The 10,646-nt window shown below is 39.4% G+C and overlaps 1 pseudogene; it reads left to right on the top strand.

Annotated features, from left to right (window-relative positions):
- Positions 1 to 1,668: 1,668 nt before the first annotated feature.
- LOC124961242 (spliceosome-associated protein CWC15 homolog) overlaps positions 1,669 to 10,646 on the top strand; it is a 62,588-nt pseudogene continuing 53,610 nt past the window's right edge.

Raw genomic sequence — 10,646 nt, 5'->3', positions numbered from 1 at the left:
TTATATGTTTGTCAAAATAAGGCTAAAATCTATTAACTATAAATGTTTTGGTATTTGGAAAACCAAGAGATTATATTTGCTTAATTTTATCTATATTCCTTAGAAGCTAATTTTGTAGATGATAGATGATACAGACCTAGCATGTTAAAGTAGGAGAAATGAAAGCCAAACAACCTACCTGGTAAGCAAATAGACAGAGGGAGAGAGGAACTCACTGACTGATTCTGCAGAATTTTTCCAGGAAGTTTGAGATGGTGGGATGTAACACAGAAGTCTTTTATAGGAAGTGTGCATATTTTGTATCAGTAGATATGGTAGTGATAGGACTTTTCCCTACTTTAGGGGTATGGAATATTACCTCTCAGTAATTGTCAGAATGATCTCAATTTCCTTTAAATTTCTAGGAATCAGTCTGAAATTATTTGAAATCATTTAGTTTCTAAGATTCATGTCAAATCACATTTTATTCCAAAGAATTTGTTGTTCTTTTTCAACCACAAAACAATAATTTGTATTAGCTATTGATTGACCAGGTGGCATGAAGGCACTGGAAAGAGAGAGAAGGAAGAGGGCTGTGTATTATCCTGTCCTGGGATACTTTGGACACCTCAGAGAACTGAGAAGAGAGTTGGGAAGGCCTGCAGATGGGGCTCTGCATCACATTCTGCAGTCTGCTTCCAACAAATAGCATGGAACTTGAAAACTAGTCTCTGCCAGTAGGATTACTGTTTATTCAAATTACGGGTGCTCTTTCTTTTTTAAAAATATTTTTAGTTGTAGATGGACATAGTACCTTTATTTTATTTATTTATTTTTATGTGGTGCTGTGGATCAAACCCAGTGCCTCACACATGGTAGGCAGGTGCTCTACCATTGACCCACTACCCCAATCTGTGGGTGCTCCTTCTTGAAGAAAATGTTAGCTGAAGGAGAACTTGTATATGTGACTGTACTCAGAGCTTGCAAATTTAGTTGTACACTTAAACATCAAAAATCTGCAAGATCCAATGATCTATATGAATGAACAAAAAATTCTCATGTAGCTTCTGTAATTAAAAAGAAAGAAGAAATATTGTTAATGACCCATGCATATAGTATTTTTATTTCAGACAGAACAAAATTTTATGTTTGTAAATTTAGTGTAAATTGACATTAGCCAGTAATTAGTCATAATTGTTTTATTTGCTGGAACAGTCAGTCTACTTGAAATGGAATATTTCTGTGGTTTTTGCCTATAAATAAATTACTTATCAAATACAAGATGTTTTATAAGGAAATAAGAGTAATTAAGGTACAGGTAACTTTAAAAACTATTTATTGTTGCAATATATGGATTGCTCACCATGAACTGGTCACCTTGCTAGGTGCTGGGCACTGTTGTGACCAATGTGGAGAAACTTGCTGTTCTCAGAGGTGTGTGGTTTTTGATGTTAGCCATGAACTGGAGAAAGATGACTTACAGTTTTATTTGAAAACCCATTTTTGCACATGTTCTGATACTTTCTTTAAAGTTAGTATTATTATATGGTGAATTTTCTTCATTTTCACAAAAGGAGACACTGAGATGAAGATGCATGTTTATTAACATTTAATTTGACCAATAAAATTAATTCCTTCAGAAACTATTTATCAAAAGGGTGCTATCAGCTGAGAATTGTTTTTGATATAATGGCAAAAAATGGATCAGAAACAGATCAAGGTATAGTCGATCACTGAAACTAAACAAGAAGAATGAGCCAGAAACAGTTGTGATCTGGATTTTGTGGCAGTCTCAGGAATGCTATGGGGAAAGGCTGTGTGGACAGAGAAGTCAACATTTTCAGTTTTGCATTATTCAAAAGATTAAAGCTTCTGACTATTATAAGACCTTTTGTCTCTCATTTGAAGTGTGGAAATAGCCCCTGCTCAGAATTTCCTGAACTCTAGGGAAATAAAATGTAATCTCATTTTAGGTCATTGTGATTGCATAACTGACATTTTCTGTTCCTGTTGGCGTCACTCCTATTTATTGGCTTCCTAAGTATCATAAGTAGGGACTGCAATAGAGAAATGAATTGCAAATATAGAATTTTCCTTTAGAATGAGGAATAGTTAGTAAAATGACATGCTGATTTATGAAATGAATATGATGTTACTATTACATTTAACAATTGAAGAAAATGAGAGTTTTACATGGAGAGAAGTCCATTAGATGTTTAGTAGTTAACATAGATTTAAACTATTCAGAAGCCTCAAATATCAGGCACACACACAATGATAACATCTTTGAGAAATGAGTAAGTCATCTCCTTTTTACTTGGTTGGTGTGGCAGTGGAAACATGCAGGTCATGTGACTTTTCTGTCTGTGTCAGCTAAAGTAAAGGGGGTGCAGACTTGCTAACTGGTCCATAACCCATGGATTCCACTGTGGTTTATGGAGCAGTTGGGATTAGGAGGGACCATGTGCCACGTTGACTGTCATAGGATTGTAAATTTTAATTATAAATTTGTTTACTTTGTAGTTACCAGCTGACAAGTGGGTACAAACCCACCCTGATGGACCTGAGATTTATAAAACTCATTCCCTCTCAGGAAGCAATGGGGGACAAGTTGGCCCAAAATGCTCACATTGTGTGGGCCTGGGATCCAATCTGGCAGGGCCTGATTTAATGACATCCAGCAGGAACACAGGCATCTTGGCAAGTACTCTGAAATTGACTTCAGTGGGAATTAGCAGTATTTGCAAGAGGAGGGCTTAAATTATGACAGTTTCACATTGGGTATACCCAGAGCTTTAGAAAGAGCAGTGTGCCCAACACTGCACAACCAGGAGGTGGGAGAAGCAGGACTGTGGTCAAGACCTTGGACCCCAGAGACAGAATCCTCTACTTTCTTATTACAGTGCTTCCTGCTGGCTTCTGGTGGGATGCCCTTACTGGAAGATTTTCAGGAATAAAATGGATCATTGCATTTAGGCTTAGAATATTGTTCCATAGAAAGCCTAAAACGTGGTTTGGGAAATGCATTTTCAAAGCCCTTGTAATCAGCGACTTATGTCATTTGGAAGAAGAAAAGTTAGTGTGATTTACCCCATTAAATGATATTTTATATTGAATTACACTGGTCATAGTCAATGAAAATGTTAACACTAAATCTTCTATGCTGTGTGTATGCATGTGCTAATTCTAATCTGAATTTTCACCAGAGAAAGAGTTTAAGGAACTTTTTGGTACTATGCAGGATTTCCCTGATGTTTGCCTCTTCCATGAGAGTGCTCCTTCCTCTGAAGGTGGTTCCTTCTTCTCATAAACACACCAGGCTCCATCTGAACCATTGCTCCCTTTCTTCTCCTCTTCTACGTAACTCCCAGCTCCCTCCTCTACCAGTTCCCCGCTGACAGAGCAAGTTTGCTGAGTAATGGGAATGATGCTGTCTTAGGCTTTTTATCTCCCTCTAGACTATGTCTTCTAGTTCAAAACTGATCTCAGCATCTTGAAAGCAGGGTTTGTTGATAGTCCTCTCCTGCCCCTTGAGCACAGTTGGTGGCAGACCTCAGCATGCTCTGGAGCCAGAGCTGCAGCTTTAGCAGTTGGACACCATCTGCACCAAGTAGCACTCCCTGAAGCTTCAGGTTTCCTAAATTGAAAAGTTGGGGGACGTACCATGTCCCAAGGGAGGTGGCTGGGCAGTACATCTGGCAGCTGCATTGGCAGTGCAGAGCCACTGTTTATACTCTGTGTTTGTTTTGGGATCATTTGGGAGTGGCCCTGCCCTGAGGAGTCACCAGATTGTTTGCAGGTGGGAATAGTGTTCAGCCATTCTGAATTAGCCATTGCAGTGACTATGCTGGAGAAGAAATGAACTTGCAGGAAGAAAAGTTATGGAACAGTTCTAGCCCCTGTCCACCAGGATCACCCCTGACCACCACAGCTTTGTGGGATGTGAGAAAGTGTAGGAACATCCACAGCCTCCCAGTTCCTCTTTATGACAAGGCAAATTAGAATTGACTATGCTTCCTGAAATATGGAAACTTAGTAAATACCACAGCAGAGTCTCAGTGAATGAAAAATACTTTCTTGGAGGGCAGTGCCTAAACTTTTAAAGGCATGGATGCATCTGTGTCTGTCCCTGAAGTGAATTTTCTTCTTCCCCAAGATGAGGAATCCTTTGTCAGTAGCATTCTAACCCCATTTCCACTCCAGATACTCTTTCACGATAGGTCAGTGGTATGTTTGATAGTCATCTCAGTTTTCTTGGTGTAACCTGGTTTGTGTGGAGACTACCTAGTGCATATTTTCCAAGGTCCTGGATGGTTGTGGAGTGGCTGCCCTTAACAGGCTGGATTCTGTTTGAAGAAGGGAAAGTGGCCTTGTATTTTCTACTGACTGAAAATCACTGAGGGGTGACCAGTACCAATTGGGCTCTGCTTGTTACCGAGACTTGTCCGCGAGCTATGCCCAGTGCCTTGTAGCCTGGAAGATGGTTAGAGGCAGGTAAAGCTGGTTTTGATGACTGTCCTTATCTTTCCCCTTTCTCACTGAGCGCCTGTTTTAAATTGATGCTCTTATTCCTGTGTTATAATCTCTTCACTTCGATGGCATTTGGGTAACTCCTGGAGCCTGGGAAGGCAAAGGGAGTGTGAAGTGGCAGCTTTTACCCTTGGATTGGGTTTTGACGTGTTCACCAGTCACTTTGTTCCACAGTCTGCTATCTTGCTATGAGGGATGCTCACCGCTTTCCCATGCAGGATGTAAAGAACAGAGGACACCTTCTTCTGGTGCCCTGCACCCTCCTGGATATCAGAACTAAGAAATCAAATGAGGAAAGTCTGCACGAGGCTGTGCACATGCTGCTGGACTACAGCTACAATGTGGAAGCCAGAGATGAAGAATGTGGTATTGGTTTTGCTTTGCTGCCTCTGCCATCAAATTTATTAGTAGTTCTTCAAGGCTGAATAGAGGAATGAAAGGGGTGGTAAGGTAGCACCTTCTAGTCTAAGGGGCATGGAGTGGGTTTTATTCCATTATGGACACCTGCAGAATTAGGCCTGTCTCTCAGTGGGTAGCTCAGTACCACAGTTAATCTGCAGGGCAAGGGAGGGCTGACCTTCTAGAAGAGTCTTTGGCAAGTAGTCATCTCTCTGATGAGATATTGGCCACCTCTTCTGCCTAGCCAGTCCTCTAGAAGAGCCATTTTCATTCATTATGGGGGTAAACCTATTTTTCCCAAATCCCACTTTTATCATTTATATTTAAACATATTGGCAATACTTAATAAGTTACATTTTTCCTGAAAAACACATTAGAATTGGTGTTCAATAAATATTAAGTGGATGGATTTGTAAGGTGGTATAAAAACCCATTTCTTTTAGATAATACCTTTTAAGAAAACAGTTGAAAGCAGTTCACTTTTTAACCCTTTGCTAATGCAGTTTGGTTCAGTATTAATAGCCATAGTTTATAATTGGCAAGGACAAAGCAAGGATTATATTTCTCATTGTATTACTTACATGTTTTGGTAGGATATTCTAAAAATCTGTCCCTACATATCCTCTGAGGACTAATTTACAGTATGGTATCTGTGTGTAAGGATGAGTTCTTATATTAAATAATAAGAGCAGTATTCATGAAGTACTTAATAAGGAATTAACATGGGCCATGACGTTGTATGCTCTGGAAGTGATAAAAGGGCTCTGTGAACAGAAACCCATCCAGGATTTTAATTTCTTTCTACACAGGTTAATGTCTTATTACCTATCTGCTCCTATTTGGCACTAGGTAGAATCTGTTGAATGAGAGAATGAGTGTTTACCATGTACAATGAACTATTGTAATCAAGAGTCAAATATGACCCGTGGTTTCAAGAAAACACATTCTAATAGATACACATACAAACCTTGAGAGCCCTTTTCCCAGTTCTCATGTTTTAAATTCAAATAGAAAGATTATTATCTTAGGTGCAGGTTTTTTTGTTTTGTTTTGTTTTTTTACGTATATGCCAGGCATAACAGGATAACTTAGGAGGCAATAGTCAATTCTGTTTAAAAGGTCTGGGAAGGCTTCAAAGAGGAAACAACAGTGTCTTGGATGTCTTAAAAATATATGAAAGGGAATGAAAAAGTTAAGGGTCATAAGTGTGGGGTGCAAACACTTCCCAGGAAATATCAAATAGTCCACTATTGCAAAGCTAATTAACAATCAACATGAGAAAACAATGGTGGGTAGAGGTGGATGTTCTGACCAATTTGTGAAGAATCTTGAATATTACATGAAGGACTTTGAATTCTTTTTTTCAAATAATTGTATACACTAAGTTTTTTTAAATAAGAAAATGTGGGGATGTCATGATTTAATATGAATTTTAGATGGGACTCTAATATCGGGATACAGAATGATTTAAGAAGGAGAACAAAGATTGTTCACAATATTTATGCTGAGACCATTGTGAAAATATGAATGATGATCTGCCAAAAAGTAGAATCAGTGGAAATAGGGATAAAGAAATAGTCTGCTCTACATTCCTCCATTCAGGCAGCCACATACCCATTCATCTACCCACCCATCCCTACATACATCCACTCAGTCAACACATATTTGCAAATTACAATGGCAATGTCCAGACTCTCCCTCTTGAAGGTCATTGAGGGTGCTTCTCTTCTTCCACTTAGCTGTAGTTGTTCATCTTCCAGGTGATTCTTCACCTGGCAAGGATAAGGCACAATGCTGCCTATGCAGGCCAGTGACTCCCTTTCTAGCCTGCTGGGGATGGAGCCTGGGCAGCTGTGCCTCAAGCTGTCTCTTTTGGACAGTGACTCATTGCTTCTAGGACTCCAGAGAGGTAGAGAAGGATCTGGGTGCTTACAACCCGGATGCAGTCCCGGACAACCAGGAGTAACACCAGGACTGTAAGGATAGGCAAAGATACATGTCCCAGTAGTGATTTCTGAGAGTGGGGGTTGTGACTAAGTTGAGGCTCATACTGCTGCCACAGAGCACTCGCTGCTGAGGAAGAGCAGTCCCCAGGTGGGAGGGTGACAAAGAGCAGGAAGACCTGGAGCCAAGAGGTAGAGGGATGGGGAAAGAGACCTCAGAAAATTTTTGCTCAGTCTTGGGTATCTGGATAGCTGCCAAGGGGTCATTTTAACATAGTGATAACAGTACGAATGTTGACACAAGTCAATGACCAGTTTAAAAAGTAAACACAGAAATGTTGTGAAATGATGCTGAAGTCCTCAAATAATGAAAAGAATCCAATATATAGAGTTATATTAAAGGTAAAACTAAGGTAAGACTGGGTCACAGGAGAGAGTTGGGAGGCCAGCAGATATGCTGTACTTTCTCCGAGGATGTTTGCTGGTTACCCTTCAAAGTTCACTCTCCATGCCATGTATTTTGCATGTGTCTCTGAATTCACCTAAATAGCCTTCTATTGCGACCTTAGTTCAATTCCAGTGGAAACAGGGAGGGACACAGTGGCTTCAGGAAGAGGAACAAAGCAAGGGATGAGCACATGCAAGGAGTTGGATAGGGGAGTGTCCTTGGAGACAGGACCTTCAGTCTCCTAAAATTCCACCCTACTTTGAGCCCACCCAGGCCCACAGGCTGCTTTCCCCCAGACACGAGCCTGTCCTGAGAGTGTCTGGAACACTCAGGACAACTGCTAATAGGGTTTGACATTTGAAAGGAAACTGTGGGCAGGTGTTGGCCCCACCCATGGCCTGGCACATGCATGTGCTGAGGAACCTTCCACAGCCCAGCCAATCAGAATGGTGTAAGGGCACATACTCTGGCATTTGGAAGGTCACCTGGCAACAACTTTTTCCTAGTGACCAGTTGTTGAACTGTGGAGCTTTGCTTTTTGGGTGCTGTGAGCAGAGACTTGCTGGATTGGAAGTGTAGTAGTGAATTGCAGGGGAGCTTTTCATTGAGTGGGAAGGAACAGCGCTTCTGTGTCCCTCCCTGGACTCTGCAGACTCAGGATCAGGGACCCTAGGGCTCCTCCCCTAGCACTAGAGTGGAGTGCTTGGACTTTGGTCACAGGCAGTGTCAGGAGGTCCAGGAGGTACCAGTTGCGGTATGTCCCTGGAAACAGTGTACTGAAGACTGTGACTCTGGGCAAAGTGGGGATACTATAGCAAATGGTCTGTCATGGAGAGGGTGGAATCAGTGAGAGGGATGAGAAGAACTGGTAGGTCAATTGGGCTGGAACCCACTGGCAAGGGGCCAGAGAAGCTGGCAGCGGGACACATGGGAGAAGTGAAGCAGCCTCCATTCTGTCTGAAGGGGAAGAACACGGACAGTGTGGATCTCCCCTCACCAAGATATTTGACTTTCCTGCCCTTTGGACCTCCTTAGCCTCTGTGTCCTGCAATTTTTGGAAGGGGTAGTGCCTAGCCTTGCTGTTGAGTAACCAAATCCTCTTTTTTCTCTTCTTTGGCAAAGGAAGGATTCAACCAATGGAGTGTCATGGGAAACTCACATGTGGAGCTAAACCCAAAGACTAAGAGTAAGTGTTCTGAAGTTCAGTTTACCAAAATAAAAATAAAAATGCCCTGTATGTCAGCAAATTTTTAGCTAAATCAATGTGCTTTCAAAATATTTACAATGTATATAGGTGTTAAAATATGTCTTTTTACAAATGTTTCTTTCAAATTAATAAGGAAAGTCTTGAACAGCAAATTCTTTATCCTTTCATATTTGCTGGGAATCAAACAATGGGCATCATGCATGCTAAGCAAGCATCCTTGACTAAGTGCACTCAATCAGATCTCAAAGTGACATATGAACATATGGAAAAGTATTTAGGATTCTTCATTAAAGAATAAATTTGAAGTTTTTTTCCTTTTAAAAAATTTTTATTGGGAACTGAAGTGATCTATACCACTGAGCCACTTTTTTCATTCTTTTCAATTACTTTTTGTTGTAATATTTTGAGGCAGGGTCTGGCTACATGTCTGAAGAATTCAGTAATTTGCTGATGGTGCCTTTGAACTTGCAGTACTGCAGCCTCAGACTCCAGTGTGGCTGAGTTTACAGGCATCTGCCACCTTGCAGTGCTGGATTTTAAGTTTACAGAGGAATCCAGTACTATTTTGCAATTACAATTCAAGTGAAGATGAAGAACATTGATTGTTACACTGCTGCTTTAAAGTGTAATTTGCTTTCATCTTTTCCCAACAAGCAATTTAATGGTAAGTACTATATGGCATTTAAAAATATTTATCCTCAGTCACCACTGCCATGATGCCAGAAGATTTTTGGTAAATAATTAGATAACTCTCCATTGTCTACACAGCTTCAAATACCAATATATTGTGAAAAAACCCATTAGACTTAGAAAAATATTTGGATTGCATCTGTCAGAAGCAAAAATAGGTGATGATTGAAAGTACCATAGATACAGGTTAAAGTGGGAAGATATATTCTTGTGTATCATCTGAGAAAAATTTCAGTTTTTTGTACATGTACACTAATTGTGGTCTCATGTCTCTAAAAATATATACAAAATGTTATTTGCAGACATTTGAATTATAACTGAAAATTTCATTTCCTTTTAATAGTGAACGGCTTCTTGATTTTTTTCCAGAATGTATGAGTATTCAGTATCTTTCTATTTGTTTTACTTTCTTTTGCCTCCAGAAATTATAGTAATTCAGCATGTTGACATTTTTGGAGGTCTTGTTTTTGGGCTTTCCCTATGATAAACTGTGATCAAAGGTTTCTGGGCACTTCTACTTAGTCCACACATAGAAGAATATTACTAATGAAATCACCCTCAGGAAGAGCAGGTATATGTATCTTGCAAGGACCCTTTCATCATTAAAACTACCATATCACTCTGCCCAGTCTAGCAAAGTGAGATACTAAAAGTGAAGTGAAATAACTCAATTGTACTTGAAACGTTTCCTCACTCCTTTCATAACAAGCCATCTCTGAAGTTAGTTAATTGTAAAAGAAAAGTGACACTGACATTTTGTTAATGCATAACAGTTTTAGAGACAGGTATTAAAAGTTTACTCTATCAAATTTTCATATATTCAATAACTAAATATCAAATAAAATGAGTCACATTTTTATTTGAATCCCGAGTTTTATTCACCTTAACATTTCCTGAAAATCAAAGAAAAATTTCTATTTTTGTCCTTATTATTGTTCTTTCTATACACAGTGATTCTACCAGTAAAACTTAAATCAAATGCCATATTTATGAGGGGAAGTGTCATGGGTATTTTCTTTAATCAATTTCACATAACATAAGGCACTGTGGATTCTCTGATGATCTTTTGAGGATGAAGAATATTTCATGAGTGCTGCCAAATATAACAGTAGAATATTATAAATTCCAGATGACATTCCAACAGTGATGATATTCAAATATAAGAAGAGCCTCTTGTACTGATTGCAATACTTTATTCAAATTATCTGCACAGTGGATCTACTTTGGTTATTTTACTTCATGGAGACATTATCTTTGTGAAGTTGGAGGCAGTATGATAACCACAATAGATGCAGTTATTGAACTGTCATTTCTGCTGGAATTTCTAAATCATTTTCTTAAATTCTCTCATATGTATCACTGTGTATCCTATTAGGTAACTACTATCATTCCAAGATGATGGTTGAGGAAAGAGAAAGAGAAAGGCTAGGTAATATAGCTAGTAAGTAAT

This window comes from Sciurus carolinensis, chromosome 12 (assembly GCF_902686445.1).
Source record: "Sciurus carolinensis chromosome 12, mSciCar1.2, whole genome shotgun sequence".
Classification (NCBI taxonomy): domain Eukaryota; kingdom Metazoa; phylum Chordata; class Mammalia; order Rodentia; family Sciuridae; genus Sciurus; species Sciurus carolinensis.
Note: the sequence above shows the minus strand (reverse complement) of the source record. Positions and strands in the feature narration are given on the sequence as shown.